This window comes from Lissotriton vulgaris, chromosome 7 (assembly GCF_964263255.1).
Source record: "Lissotriton vulgaris chromosome 7, aLisVul1.2, whole genome shotgun sequence".
NCBI classification, from domain to species: domain Eukaryota; kingdom Metazoa; phylum Chordata; class Amphibia; order Caudata; family Salamandridae; genus Lissotriton; species Lissotriton vulgaris.
The window spans coordinates 1442289594-1442305664 of NC_141695.1; positions in this window are offsets into that span (position 1 = coordinate 1442289594).

Consider the following 16071-nt stretch of genomic DNA (forward strand, 5'->3'; position numbering starts at 1 on the left):
TTACAGTGTGCTAAATAAGTTTAACTGATGTACTTTTGCCTCTAGCCTCATAAAGAGACTGGAGGAGTGTTTTTAGAATAAATACATATATTTTATATATATACCCGGTGTGGTTCTCCTTTCATTCGGTCATTCACAAGATTATAGACTGGTAAAACAAGCTGCTTTACATTTCTTCAAGACTTAGCCTGAAGGCTGCTCTCCACAGCTACCACTAGGATAGCTTTCTATAAGGTTGTCTTTAACCAACCATCAATAAGGGGTCGTTTGGACTGGTGCAAGGTGCCCACTAGAATAGTGGACAGCATATGCCAGGCTAACTTCTCACACCATAGTTCAACAAGAAATTTTCCAATTCCAAACACAGACTTTTGGGAGCCCTAAAATCCAAAGATGTAAACCAGATTAGAATTGAAAGCTCAAAATATAAAAAGATACGAATGAACGCCCTGAGGCACTGGGAGGACGCTAGCTGGAGTGACCTCATTGTAGCTGCAAAAACTAAAATCAATCCAAATTTTGGAAATTATTAGCACAGGGCAACAAAGTGAGTAAGGTGACTACTGACCGTTTTTGGGATCCAGGTACATGGTGCAGACACTTCTCCATTCTTTATTCTGCACCAGATATACTTCCCCAAACTCATACATACTCACTGAGGTACCCTTGCCTGAAGCACATACTACACACCTTCAATTTTGTTTAGAGGACACTAGGCTAGCTATAGATAGCATGAAGTCAGAAAAGGCGTATGGCCCAGATAAAATTCCTGGGGACCTTTTGAAACATGCCCCAGAAGTTTGGGCTCCTTATATGAATCAATTGTGCAATGCAATAGCTAGGGGAGAGCCTATCCCAGACACATGGAAGGGGGCTGACATCGCCCCTATTCACAAAAAGGGTAGTAAGGGCGATCCAGCTAATTATAGTCCTATCAGCCTGATTGATATTACCCAAAAGGTTTATGCCAAACAAATTCTGGCCAAGGTAAATGCTTGGATGGAAGAGAAAGAAATCCTCTCACCTTGTCAGGCTGGCTTCAGACAGCGAATGAGCACAATAGATCAAGTATTTAGACTCTTCAGTACAGCCTGGAAGTATGCAAAGATAAAGCAGGGACACTTATATGTTGACTTCCTAGATATGAAGGCAGCTATTGATTCCATTCCCAGAGATCTTTTATGGAAATCATTACGGAGCCAGGGAGTCCCAGAGAGGATTTTAGATCAGATCATAAGACTTCATTACGGGAATTTTGCAAAGGTTCGATGGGGTCCAGAAGGAGAGATGTCAGAAGAAATTTTGATTAGGAGAGGGGTGCGCCAGGGCTGAGTCCTGGTGCCCACTCTGTTCCTATTATATGTAAACGACAAGGTAGAACACCTACACTCAGCTTCACACGATTCTCCCAAGCTTGGAGGCACCCATATTTGTGCTCTCACCTTTGTATACGTCACAATACTGCTGTCACAAACACCTAAGGGTCTCCAAAACTTACTTGATAGCCTTGATAATGATTGCAAGACAAAGGGACTTGAGATAAATGCCAACAAAACCAAATACATGGCTATCAACCCACATAAAAACTTTCAGAAAAAATTACCATTGAACGAGGAGCTTTTGGAATGTGTCCCAAATTTTGTATTTCTAGGCATTACACTAGACTAGAAACTTACATGAAGTCTCAAATAAATAAGTCAAATACAATCCTTCTGCAGAACTGTGAAGAAACAGCACTCTACCTCATCAAAGGCCATTACTCCCGCATTAGAAGTTTATAAAGCCAGAGCTCAATCAGCTGCACTCAATGGATCTGAGCTATGGGGGGGGGGGGGGGGGGGGGGGAGAGAAAACCTTAAGCCTCTTATCATATGGGAAAATAAAATCATGAGAATGCTGACACGCATGCCCAAATATTCCCAGATGATCCCTCTTATATATGATATAGGGATAAAAAGAATAGGATTTCTTGCTGTATGGAGGTTATTGGCCTACTGGATTAGAATTTGGACAACGGAGGAATTAGAGATCTACAGGCAGACCCTGAGGGAGCTACTGCATTTGGATGTATTTGTCACTCTTTCCTGGTTGGCCCACATCCGCAAATGGCTCTACGATCTAGGTTAGAGCAGATATTGGGCAACCCCGAGCCCGCTGACCCCTGATTCAGAGAGACATCTAATCTATATACTGGGAATTCATAACGCCCAAGCCACTTTAAACCCTGAGATGGAGAGACTGACTACTCAATTTTTGCTTTTTAAACTGAAGCCGAGCTTTGAGCCTATTTTAGATGAGATTGAACACAACTGGCAAAGTTCCTTTACATGAAATTCAGGTATGAGACATTACAAGTTAATGCTTTTACAGATAAATGGGCAAAGGTTCAACTGAGGGCCAGTGATCCTAAATGCTCACTGTGTACATTAGGTGCTAATGATGATAATGCACATGTTCTATTCTTCTGCGCAGCATATGCAGCCCCAGACGTAAGTGGATCAAGCCCCTGTGCTGAAGTTTGAACATCAGGAGCTACCTAGAGCCCCTTAAAATTTTAAAAACGGACAGTGTCCAACTTATTGTATTTGGTGTTAGTAAATTTTTGTTAGCTGTCAGTCACATTAGATATAGGAATGGGCTTACATTTTAAAAAGTTTAAAAAACGGATTTTTATAATTTTGTTTACACTCCGAGTGGCATATTATCAAGGGGGTTTATCTCCGCTTTTTTGGCTTTAAAAGCCAAGAAAGTGGAGATAAAATGATCTCCCTATTACCTGGCTGTCGCTAACACCAGTTAGCGACAGCTAGTAGGAGATAGCGACCATCTTGGGCCCCGCTTTGCATGTCAGTGATTTTTATCACTAATGACATACAAAGTGGGCGTGCCAAGATGTTAGCGACTGGAAACAGTCGCTAACATCGCTATCTCCTATTACCAACTTTTGGAGATATTCGCGTTAAGCGCGAATATCTCCAAAAGCTAAGACCTGCCCCTGAGCAGTTCTCAGCCATGTTATCCAATGGGAGGTGGATAACATGGCTAAGAGCATTAGCTCGGTAATGCATGAATATCGATGACTTTTCAGCGATATTCATGCATTTCGGACGATTTTTATCGCTTAGGAGATAAACCTTGATAATAGCAAGGTTCCTAAGCGATAAAAATCACCGCAGCTCGGCGATAAAAATATCGCGCTAAACCAGCATAGCGATAATTATCGCTAGTTGTTGGCAATATGCCCCCGAATTCTTTGATGGTTGTAGTTGTAATCATCTGAAAATCGTACCAGTAGTGGAGCCCAAATTGGTTGGCTCGTTCTAATTGAATTGTTATATTTGTACTGTATTGGGAAGAGTTTTAATCAAATTAAGTGCAATAGGGGTCAATAATACAAGAAGAATCTTAAACAGTATATATATCTTGTAATTTAGAACGTTGTAAATACAATACGGTGGTGTGCTTTTTTTTAGATTAATGTAAATTTCAATATGTACAAAGACCTGTTTTGTAAGCTTTGATGATTCTTAGGATCGAATAAAGATTTTTGATGATGACTAGTCAGAGGCATATGCCCATTATAACTGTAAAATATATAATCAGATTATTTCTTATTTACATTTGATTGTACTCATTTTTATACTATGTATTCTTTAGATTCACGTATTATTTTATTTGCAAATGTCTTTTTACGCTCTCTGGTTGTTTAAATGCTTCTATTAAACTATTACAATGTTCAACACTATATAACTGTGAAGCGCTCTGAAACCCAAGTGGGTCTCGTTTGTGCTATCTAAAACAATGAATAAATGTACTGCTACGCTTTGCTTGTCCTGCTAATAACAAACACCCCAATTCATGTTTCACTACTGTGAGGCCTACTAGTCTCACAGGTTAACATTGGTATATTCTTAATACACTTTTAAGTTGTAATTCCTGATTTGAAAGGAGTAGCTGGGTCATTGTTTATATCTTTGGAATGGTATTGATAAATCCTCTGTACTGATAAAGTAAGATGTAAGATTACTATTTTAGAGATGTCACTATCAGAAACTGGGCATATCTCTGTTCTTACTGTTCTGTGCGTCTGCAGCCTGCCTCCAATAGAAGTCTGGAGTGGGTGTTAGCTACAATTTGGCCATTGCCCCTAGACAGCCACAAAAACAGGAAGGTTAGGTGTGCCTGCATACTCTTCTGCATTCTGATGGCTCTATCTGAACAGGAAATGAGGGGGGAGCTGACCCTTATTCCTGAATCAGGAGTGTCGTGTTTCCCACACAAAGGGCGGATTGCCCACTACTGATAGTCTGGAGCCAGGCCCTGTGTGCACTTCAACAATTCTTCTTTAAAGACACTCCTACTTCAAAGGCACCACTGGTTATATGTACTGGGTGTATAACCCTACCTAGACAGTACACTACTGGACCTGTGAAGCACTCTGTCAGGAAGGACTACTGTGCTGGTACAAGGACTGTAACACTGGTGAATGGCTGCTTTGTAAGCACTGCTTTTCTGATCTGATGTGTTGCCTGTTTCCAGCTTCTTGCTACCCTCTACACTGCTGAGGAAAAGGACTGGACCCATCGCACTTTAACCCAGAGTAACTGCAAGGGCTTGCTGGCTTTCTCCCTGTGCTGAAGTCTCAGGGCCATCAAAGTCTTCCTACAACATTGCAACAGCACCTGCACTCTGCCATCTGCGAGTCCTGGTAATGATTCAGTCCTGGGCCCTTGGAAGCACCTTATTCTGTGCTGACCCAGCAGAATCCACCATCGACAACTTTCCTCCAATCGGAACAATTGCATCGCCCTTAAATGCTGACACAGCTCTACAGATGCTGCCCGGCAACGTGCTTAAACAGACTGTGCAGCTCGATGATGATGGACTGCACGGCTTGACAACAACAAATTGCCTGCAACACAAGGGGTTTCATCAACAAGGATTCACTGACTGCCTGTATTGGAATGCAAGATGCATCTCTTCCTCTGCTCCTCGCAGCCGGTCCTCCATTCAACGTACGGTTTCAGTGGGACCTGCATGAGTCCTGTAGCCGGCATGCCTTTCATCATGGTCTGCCTAAAGTTTGGATTTATCCCAGTCTAGTGCAACCAGATGTCCCCAGTTGGCCCTTTATGACTCTAAGCACTATATTTTTATTGACTTTTTAAAAATGATTAACTCCGGTTCTGCTTATTGGATTTTTTTCATTTTGGTTTCGTTTTACTCATACAAATATCATCTTTTTTTCTAATCTTGTGTGGAGTATTTCTGTGATGTTTTCATTCTGTTACAGTGTGTCTGTGTTTTACAAATACTTTACACATTGCACCTTTACATAAACCTGACTGCTCTGTGCCAAGCTATCAGAGGGTGAGCACAGGTTATCTTTTAGTGTGTATCTAGTGTACCCTGATTAGAGTTATGGTTCCTGCCCTGATAGGGTGCCAACCACAAACCCCATATCGAAAATTGGTGATCAGTGGTAAGGATAGGACTTGTGTTTGTGCAATACCATATAGTAACACATTGTTTGAAACAACTTGATACCAAGACCAATTTGAACCTTTTAAAATTCTCCCTAATTGGCCTGGAGCAGCAGCACCTGTACCTGCAGGAAATGAGTTTGAGCTGGCCAGGTTATAGCCCTACACGGTGACCCAGCTAAGACATTTTTGCACTTTTTTTACATTTCTACAAGAGGCTTCACTTGGAAGGTGGTGTGGCATAAAGCTTCAAGGGCCTGGGGAAACCAATATTGCAGGGGATGACAATCCAGAAGAGGAGCAGGAAATTCCTCGAGAGGAGGATGACCTGATTCTGGGGTCTGACGTGGCTCTAGAACTGCCTGTGGATGGGGCAGTGTCTCCTCTAAGAATCTGTTCCTAGTAGAGCTGCCAGACAGGCGGGAGGAGAGGGATCTCAAGTTAGAGCTTACAACATTGAAACTTGCTCTCGAGGAGAAGTAATTGGCTCATGAGCTCAGTTTGAAGAAGCTGGATGTAAGAACCCAGAATGTAGGGCCTAGCACCAATGGTGGCAGCATACCTGCTGTGTCCTCAAGTGAGCCCGAGTCCCGATACCCATGGATTTGGTGCCCAGTTATGTGGTGTGGGATGACATAGACAGATGGTTTGCAGCCTATGAAGTGACTCTAAAAGTGCACAAGGTCCCAGAGAAGTTCTGGTGTGGTAGTTTGTGGAGGTTCATGCCCACAGTGGGAAGGGATACACTTCTCACATTAGAGGTGGGCGACCAGACACACTACACTGCTATGAAGACTCAACTAGTCAGCATGCTTGGGTTGACACCTGTGAAATACCAACAGAGGTTCACAGAGATAGGTAAACTGCTTACACTATGTTAGCAAGATACTGAAAGGCTGGGTGAGGGGCAGCAAAGTAGATTATTATTCAGGGTTGTACGTCTTAATTTTGAAGGAACACATGCTTGATCTTTGTTTTGCAGAGCTGTGCCAAAATTAGTGTATAGTAAACTTTCTGGCCCCAGGAAACTTGCTGAGGAGGTAGACATCTGGGTCAGGACCACAGTGTCCAAGAAGGTATCTGGGGGGACTCCCAAAAGGGTGGTCAGGGTTAACACCAAAAGAGGGAGGAAGAGACAAACAGAAATAATTATCTAAAGGCCCCCAAAACAACTTACAGAGTTAAGGGTCTGGTTCTCATTCCCAATCAGGCCATTAGAACACAAATTACACTAACAAGAGTCAACAGCCCAAGCCCATTATGTGCTATGAGTATTTTGAGAATGGACACTACAAGGGGATCCCAAGTGTCCAAAAAGCTCACCCCTCACTGGAAAAGATATTCCAGGGGTGGCTAGTGTTGTGCTGGGGGAGGAGTTTGTCCTAGTTAGTTACCTGGTTAGTAGTTCCAGTTTAGTGGGGTTACCCTAATGCCACCAGATTCAAGGTAGCCTAGCTGATGAGGAGTGATACCCCAAAACTGGTCCCAGGATTCTTGATTCTGGTCCGAGGAAGACCTGACCTGGCAGTTTAGACTGGACTGCTCCAATGGGGAGCAGGGTCAAGACTGAATTGCTCTGGCTAGGTCTAAACTGGAATGGCATGGAGTACAAAGAATGATGGATTTAACCCAGATCTGTGACTAGGGTGAATGTTTGATTTATTCATCATTCCGTCCATCATCTGTTCTTTTTGCATTTGTCGCCCTTTGTGGGAAGGGTATGGCTATACTTGGGTCCCGTGCTTGCTATGCCACCAGATTAATGCTAGCCTAGCTGATGAGGGGTGATACCCCAAATCCAGTCGCAGGATGCTTGTTTCTGGTCCAAGGAGGACCTGGCCTGGCAGTATGGGCTGGACTGTTCCAATAGGGAGCAGGGTCAAGACTGATTGGAATTTGGCTGGGTCTCAACTGGAATAGCCTGGCGTGCAAAAAACAATGGATTTCATCCAGATCTGTGAATTAGGTGAATGTTTGATTTGTTCAGCATTCTGTCCATCATCTGTTCTTTTTGCATTTATCGCCCTGAGTGGGAAGAGTAGGCCCAGACGTGGGTCCTGTGCTCGCTATGCCACCAAATTCATGCTAGCTTAGCTGATGAGGGGTGATACCTGAAACAGGTTCCAGGAGACTTGTTTCTGGTCCAAGGACGGCTCGGCCTGACAGTTCAGGCTGAACTGTTCCAATGGGGGGCAGGGTCAACACTGATTTGCATATGGCTGAGTCTAGACTGGAATGGATTTAACCCAGATCTGTGCCTGAGGCGAATCTTTGATTTGTTCAGCATACTGTCCATCATCTGTTCTTTTTGCACATATCACCCTAATTGGGAAGGGTATGCCCAGACATGGGTCACATGCTCGTTATGCCACCTGATTCAAGTTGGCCTAGCTGATGAGGGATGATACCCGAGACCCATCCCAGGATACTTGTTTCTGCTCCATAGAGAACCTGCCCTGGCAGTTTTGCCTGGACTGTTACAATGGGGAGCAGGGTCAAGACTGATTTGCATGTGGCTGGGTCTAAACTGGAATGGCATGGCGTGCAGATAAAATGACGGATTTAACCCATATGTGTGATTGGGGTGAATGTATGATTTCTTCAGCATTCCATCCATTGTCTGTTCTTTTTGCATATGGTGTGGAAGCAAGCTTCTGATAACTTAGAAGCCAGTCAGGATTTTATGAAGCAGAGGTATGACCAAAATTCTCCCACTGTGGAATTGACTCCTGGGCAGAAAGACTGGGTGATGGAACTGGTGGAGTCCAGGGCCCTTCAGGACCCCTGAACTAGCCCCTTAGGAGGTGATTGAGATGTGGGTGAGGCCACCTAACTAATGGTCCTTAAGACCCCTGTCAACACCACAGGGTGCTCCATATCAACTGCCTCAAACCCTACTTTGAGGCGTCTGAGCTCACCATCCCATATGGAGAAGAGAAGGAGGAAATGAAAGTCTCCCTGACCTCTTAAACTTCAAGGAGAACGATGGATCTGTGGAGGGAGTAATCCTGTCCCCCATTCTAACTCCTGAACAGCAAAGGGACTGCCACCCTGTCGCGGCTCTAATAGTGGGAGTTAATAAATAAATAAAACAAATGACATTGCACACGCTGCAACGCCAATGACGCCAACTGGGTTGCAGCGCACGCAGTGTAATTCTTTTTATTTATGTACTTAACTCCGCTCGGCTGTATGCTGAAGTTTACTACCCCCCACCCTGCCCCTCCCCCAGCCCGCTGCCCGCACCACTCCTACTAGGAGCCTTAACTGCTGCCACCTAGTGTAGGGCAGTACGTATCCTTGTTTTTCCTAATCCCTGGGACTACCCCCTTCTGTACCCATGACATGGACACAAGAGACAACTTCCTTGTCAAGAATAAGTCTTACAGGTTCTCTGATTAGCTGAGGATCAGCATTAAGAGTGAAGTCTCTAAAATGCTGGAATTGGGGGTGAAATAACTCTCCAGTCATCCCTGGTCCAGGACTGTGGTTCTGGTAGCAAAAGTTGATCCACCGGAACTCAAGTTCTGTGTGGAGTATGGTGGGCTAAACTCATTCACTAAGACAGATGCTCATCCCATACCCTGGACTGATGAGCAGATTGACTGATCAGGGGCTGCCCAGTGCTTAAGTACCTTTGACCTAATGTCAGGGTACTGGCAGACTGCCCTAATAGTAAGAGCCAAGGAGAGGGCAACCTTCTCCACTCCACAGGGCCGCTACCAGTTTAGGGTGATGCCCTCTGGACTCAAAAATGCTGTGCCTTCTTCCAGAGGTTGGTGAACCAGGTTCTTGCAGGTGTGGAGGCCTTCTCAGCTGCCTATCCTAATGACATAGCTGTCTATAGTATCAGCTGGACAGGCACCTTTTTCACCTCCAGGAAGTGCTCTAGGCTCTGCAACAGGTAGGCCTGACTTTCAATTCCAGTAAGTGCCAAATAGGGCAGGTCTGTGGTGTACTTGAGAAACCTGGTGAGCAGGGGTATGGTGCAACACCTTCAGGCAAAGAGAGAGACTATCACCATCTGGGAGCCCCCCAAAACACAGACTGAGGTGAAAGCCTTCTTGGGCCTCACTGGGTACTACAAGAAATATGCCACCAATATTGCCCCCTTGACAGAGCTAACTTCTAAGAAGCACCCCAGACATGTGATTTAGACAGAGGCATGCCAAAAAGCATTTGATTCCCTTAGCCGGCCATGTGCACAGCACCTGTGCTCAAGACCCCTGACTTCTCTAACAAGTTTATCCTTCAAACAAATGCCTCAAAACATGGCATGGGGCAGTACTTTCAGCTTTCACAATTTAATTAAGAGGGGCCTAGATCAACCCATAGCCTTCATCTGCAGGAGGTTAGCCCCCCCAGGGAACAATGTTGGAGTGCCATAAAAAGAGAAGCTTTTGGTGTGGTCTGGACACTGAAGAAGTTCAGGCCACACCTCTTTGGCACTCACTTCCTTATTCAGACTGCCCAAAGGCCCTCAGGTGGCTCATGCACATGAGGGGTGAGAAACCAAAACTGCTAATTTCCCTACAGGGTATGGACTTCAGGGTGGGACAGAGACCAGTTGTAAACCACACCAGTGCCGATGGTCTTTCCAGGTTTTTTGCCTTAGTGCTGAGAACTAGAGGATGGATAGATCTTCTCACTTTCAGCTGGGGGTTGGGGGACACGTGTCAGAACTGTCATCCTTAGGGTGATCTTTTCCAAAACATTTTGCCTGTTTATCTCCTGTTTTTGCTGGATATTTGTGTGGGCCGGGAACTCTGAGCACTTTACCTCTGCTGACAAGTGCTAAAGTGCACATCATGCTCCCCTAAACATTGTAACATTGGTGTATACACAATTGGCCTATTTAGTATACTTCCAAATCCCTTGTAAGGTGGTATACGATATACCCAGGACCTCTAACCTAAATGCTACTAATGTGCCACCCACACAAGGAACCTTTCAAACTTGTCACTTTTAGAAAGTTGGCATTTCTCCGATCCTACTGCTCTGTGTGCCTTCAGCCTGTCTCCAATACATGTCTGGGGAGGGTGACAGCTCCACTTTGTGGATTCCTCTAGTCAGCCACAAACACAGGAAAACAAGCACAGAAAGGTTAGGTGTGTCTGCATACTCACCTGCATTCGGTTGGAGATGACACTTGCACCTGAATAGGCAGTGCCCTGGGCAGAAAGGACCTGTGTGCACTTTAAAGTCACTCGTACTTCAAAGGCATAAGTGGTTATATATACTGGCTCTATACCCCTACAAAGACAGTACACTACAACACTGCAAATTCACCCCCACTTCAAAGGCACAACTGTGAATAAGTACTGGGTCTCTGGCCATACCAAGACAGTATATTATTGGATCGGATCAGTGAAGAACTTTGCCAGGAAGAAGGGCTGTTGTGCTGCGAGAAGGTCTGATACAGTGCTGGTCTGCTTCTCTGGATGAACTGCTTTTCTTCTCTGATGTGCTGCCTGTTACCAGCTTCATGCTAACCTCTGCCCATCTGAGGAAAAGGCAGGGCCCATCTCACTTGAACCCAGAATGACTCCAAGGATTTGCAGGGTTGCTCTCTGTTCTGAAGTCTTAGGGACATCAAAGACTTTGTACAACCCTAAACTTGACCCTGCCATCTGTGAGTTCTGCCTTGCCTAGTGGTGCCAATCCTGTCCTGGGCCCTTGAATGTGCCTTTTTCTGTGCTGACCCACCAAAATCCATACACTGACAACTTTGCATGGAACGGAACCAATGCTTCATCCTTTGACGCTGCTGCTCAATGACATTGTTTCAACAGACTTCGCGGCTCAACAACCATGGACGGCATGGCTCAACAATGATACAGCTCCTACATCACAAATGGTTTCATTGATGAGGCTTCACTGACTACTTTGATCGGAACTAACGCATCGCCGGCATTGACGACGACCTGTCACCTCCTCTGCGCCTATCATCTTATCCTCAACATCAACGCTTCCTCCATCCAAGGTTCTTTTTCAGTGGGACCTGCGTGAGTCATGTAGCCAACCTGTCCTCCATTAGGGTCGGCCTGAATTTTGAATTGACCCCAGTCTAGCATAAACAGGTGTCCCCGGTTGGCGCTTTATGACTCTAAGCATTATATTTGGAATTCATACCTCCGATTCTACTTATTGGAGTTTTCTTGTTTTGGTCTTGTTTTCTTCCTACAAATATCTACTTTTCTAACACTGTATGGAGTATTTTTGTGGTGTTTTCATTGTGTTACTGTGTATGTGTGTGTTGCTTAAATACTTTACACATTACCTGACTGTGTAGTGTAGTTCCTATTTTCCCAATAGGTTCTGCGCATTGGAATAACATAAACAGTAGTATGGACGTAGAAGTGCGGATCTTCCAGGTCTCCACTGACTATGCTAAACTTGATTGGGTTTGTTACCAACTAGCTCAGAGGTCACTGGAAACTTTCTTGACTGAATAGGAAGTGATCAGCTTCCCTGGTACAGACAAGAAGGGATTCAGTTTTCCAACAACTGCATAAACATTACAACTTTGCTCCTTAGAATAAGAGTCAATCTCTAGAGTCGTGTAAAACAATAGACAATTGTTTTACTCAGTCAGTTTTGTGCAGATTACTTTCTCCAATATGCAGAGAATAGAGAGACGGGCGTTTTCAATAAAAAGGTATTATTTATTGAACAGTCTTTCTTCTCATACAAGAGAAATGAATGTGCCACAATTGCAAGACTAGTTATTATAAAAAGTGCGTACAGTAAAATGAGGATTGCGAAATAATACTGTAAAAGCATTGATATGGTTTCTTAGCCATACAATGGTTTAAAATGAATAAAACATATATACATTCATATATACATCAGGCTAACATACTCAACTGGTGCTTCTAACTACGCCTACCCCAGTGTACCTGACCTAAGCCTAATACTTGGGAGGGAGTAAGTAAGTAGCTTTAGTTAAGTTGGTTTTGCCAAGGTTTGCTTCAAGAATTCTCTCTAAGGGTTTAGTCAACACCATACCTCTGAATATAGAATGTTGGATGTCTTGTATCTCCTTCCAGGACTCGATATCCCAGTCACTCGCAAGAGTAGGCTGGAAACGCCGGAGCTGGATTTTCTCGGCAGGAGAAAAGACAGCGTCTTTCTCAGCGCGTCGAGGAGGAGGAGGGGCAGTGTGCGCGGGCAGCTTGCATCTGCTGGGCTCTGCAGGGGACAGCTGTTCTGCTCCTATGTTCACCACACCATCGCTATCATTGTTGTCGTTGAGACAGCAGCAGCGACTGTAGTAACATCAGCAGCGTTTGCTTAAGGCAACGTTGGTAATATTTATACCTGAAAGGTGCCTTGTTTGATATAAGTTTTTGGACATAAGACGTCAATAAAGATGTCACTAGGAAGTGATCGTTTCTCAGTGCTCATTAGAGTTCCATTACTAATCAAAACATAGCAAGCGGGGCTTTCCCAGGTTGCTGAGTTTTTATCTTGTTGAAGAACTCGGAGTGTAATCTAGGAATCTTAGATAGTGGCTTCTGCTGTGTCATTTGCACTAATGAGCTGCAGAGGAAGCTGCAGAGGAAGAGTTTCTGAAATGTGGCTCTGATCGTGTGAGGCCAGAGACGAGTTTCTGAAATATCACTCTTGATCGTTTATGCCATTATAGGGGAATAAATGGATTATAGCCGTATAGGGGCATAAGGTCACAGTATTGATCGGGGTCCTAGATTAGAACGCGACACCCACTCCACAAATTTATGTCCATCAAATTACTAAAAACTATAGCAAAAGATGCATGTGTAACATTACCCACCCCAAAATACATATATGCATTTGAAATGGCGTATCTGAAATACGTGGTAATTTTGGTACTGTACGTCTTTAAGCATAGAAATAATTTAAAATTATAGCATATGTAATAAATGAACGATTTTGCGAAAAAATTACACATGAAATATCTCTCAATACAGAAAAGAAGGGCGAGATAATTTCATCACATATAAATGCATTCATTATAAAATGTGCTAGAGGCTGATGTAAAGTCATTATGTCTCTAGATTTACCTAAAAAATAGAAGCTTCTGTTCTTTATGGATAGGTCTACATTAATCAAAGAATTTTTTGTGCCAGGAAAAGGTAAATATTTTTAAAAAGTGTTCAATCTCAAAAAAATCTTGTTGAACGGGGGAATTGAGTTCCAACGCTTTTCAGCAGTTTTTGTTGATCAAAACTGAAGGCCAAATTCAGAGTTCATGGGAACGCTGTGTGTCGGAATTCTTTTCAAAAGTTATTGTTTCTGTTCAGGGGAGAACATCATATCAGACAGGGTCTCAAAGAATTGGTCTACAAAATCAGGTGACAGTTCGACCAAGATCGATAGTGCTGTAACTTGGCAGGTGTGAGAATGATTGCTATCATCAAAGTCTGGATCAGCAATGCTCACAGATGGCCGTACCTGGGTGATGTTGCTTTTGTTTCTCGCTCTACTGTCACCACCTAGTCGTAGCACAGGAGTCTCAACGAATGCCGTCATCAGGATTGGTAGCCGCTGGGGACAACACAATGCGTGAGCCGTTACAGGACTTAGCAAAGTATCGATATCCATTGGTACTGCTGATGGAAGTGCAAGACAGATGTCCAACACGCACTCATCTCCGCATAGCATACATCGAAGCACAGGTAAGATGCAGGTCTGCCATATAGGTCTGAATGAAAGGAACCAGGTCATGTTTAGGTCTCTCAGCCTGGCCAATCCAAGGACTCTAGTTATTCTGTCCCAGTAGCGCACTGCTAGGATTGTTTCTTCCATTCCTGCCGGAGTCATGTCTGAGTTTTGGCTTGCCATATGGGAGCAGGAGGGTCAAAAATAAAATCCCTGCTACAAGTCCCAAAAATAGGGGTATGCCGCCAAAGACTGAATGGACAAAATTGGGAATGATTCCCAGGATTGCTTTGAATGGTGTTAGCAGTCCCATAAAAATCGTCTTAAATATGCCTGGGATGCCTGTGCACTAGACATGTTAAGGAGTTGGCTAAGCATTTCTGTGAAATGCACGGGGCAATTTGTTGATAAAAGGTCATGAATCTCTGATGTTGTCCTTGCAACTTGGAGTTCATATGTCTCTTTTAATGACGTGATGGACACTGTTGTCTGTATAAGCACAGACTTCATTCTGCTTAAAGTATCAATTCGTATAGACGAGAAATTCAGACGAGGCCATATGGGAGTCTCTGTGTCTCCAGGGCCGTTTGGAAACAATGCTTGCATACAACAAGTGACCATGGAAGTTACGTGTACGAGATATGCTTTCCCTGGCAAAAGGCCACAACAGCTGTGATTCGTTATCAGAATGTAACTCCCATTCGAGAGTGGAATAAAGAAAGGCTCTATCTGCGTTGCAGGTGTGACATGTTGGTGGCATGAAAGGTTGTTCGAATTTCCTTCACAGGCTCCGTGTAAATTAATACCCTGGCACAAAAGTATACCGCTTAGTGAATGTCTACAGTTTTTTCCACTAAGAAATTCATTTTTGTCGCTGTCACTATAGCATGTGTGTGTGAATGGTAATTTCCATGCTGATTTAATGTATCCTTTACCCAATCGTTCATACTGGCCAGTAGGTATGTATTCAAGGCAATTTTTAAATCGGAAATTTGTTATCGGAATTGTGACAATCCCGTGTATTATCCATTCAATGACAGGACTTTCTGACATTGTCAAAGGTAATCTCTCAAGTTTTTCGATGCTCAGGATTGTATAGACTGCTCCTTTCTGTGCCAAGCTGATTTGTTTATCAGTAAGGTTAAAGATGGAAAACAATGACGTTGTGTTGATTACACGACAAGGCACATAGCCTGAACGAAGATTTTGCAGCGTCCAGCCTAACTGTACAATAGAACGCAATTGCGACTGGCCATGCTGTAACATTAGCAAGTCTTTGTCTATTATATCTATGGCAGATGATACAATACTGTCCAGTGAATATATTCTGGAGGAGAGTCATTGACCCATTGTCCACAACAGAAAGTGATTTTTCCAAATTAATACGATCAATTTCTCGTATTTTTTCAGCTGTTTCAATTTGTGTTATTTTCCAAGCCTCGTTGTAAGCCGCATATATACTGGTCGCTATGAAACGCTTTTGACGCTGTTTGCGTGGTCCCAGAATGAAATCGCGCAAATCAGCACCATCTTTAAGTAAAGATAAGTGTTGCTTAATTTCAGCCAGTGTGGATGATTCTAGCCATTCAAGGCACAGCTTCCCTACACTGTATGTTGTTACTATCCCTGGATGTTGTCTCTGGGAGTATCTAGGGTCTTGTCTGGACATTGTTAACCCCTGTGTTTTATTCAGGAATCTATCTTGACAGTTATTCGTGTCAGTAGGCCAGATTAACCACTTTTTCCAATCAGGATGTGTTCTGTTTAGATGTAAAATTTTAGATATGTCTATCTCAATATCTGTTGTTGCATTATCAGGTATTGGCTTTGGAATAGACGGTTTGTTAAGGTCTTTGATCTTAGCTAGGCCAAGACAGGATATTTGATGAATTGTGTCATTTAAGAACAATATTTGCTCTGGGATCATGCAGGCTCGAAATAATGC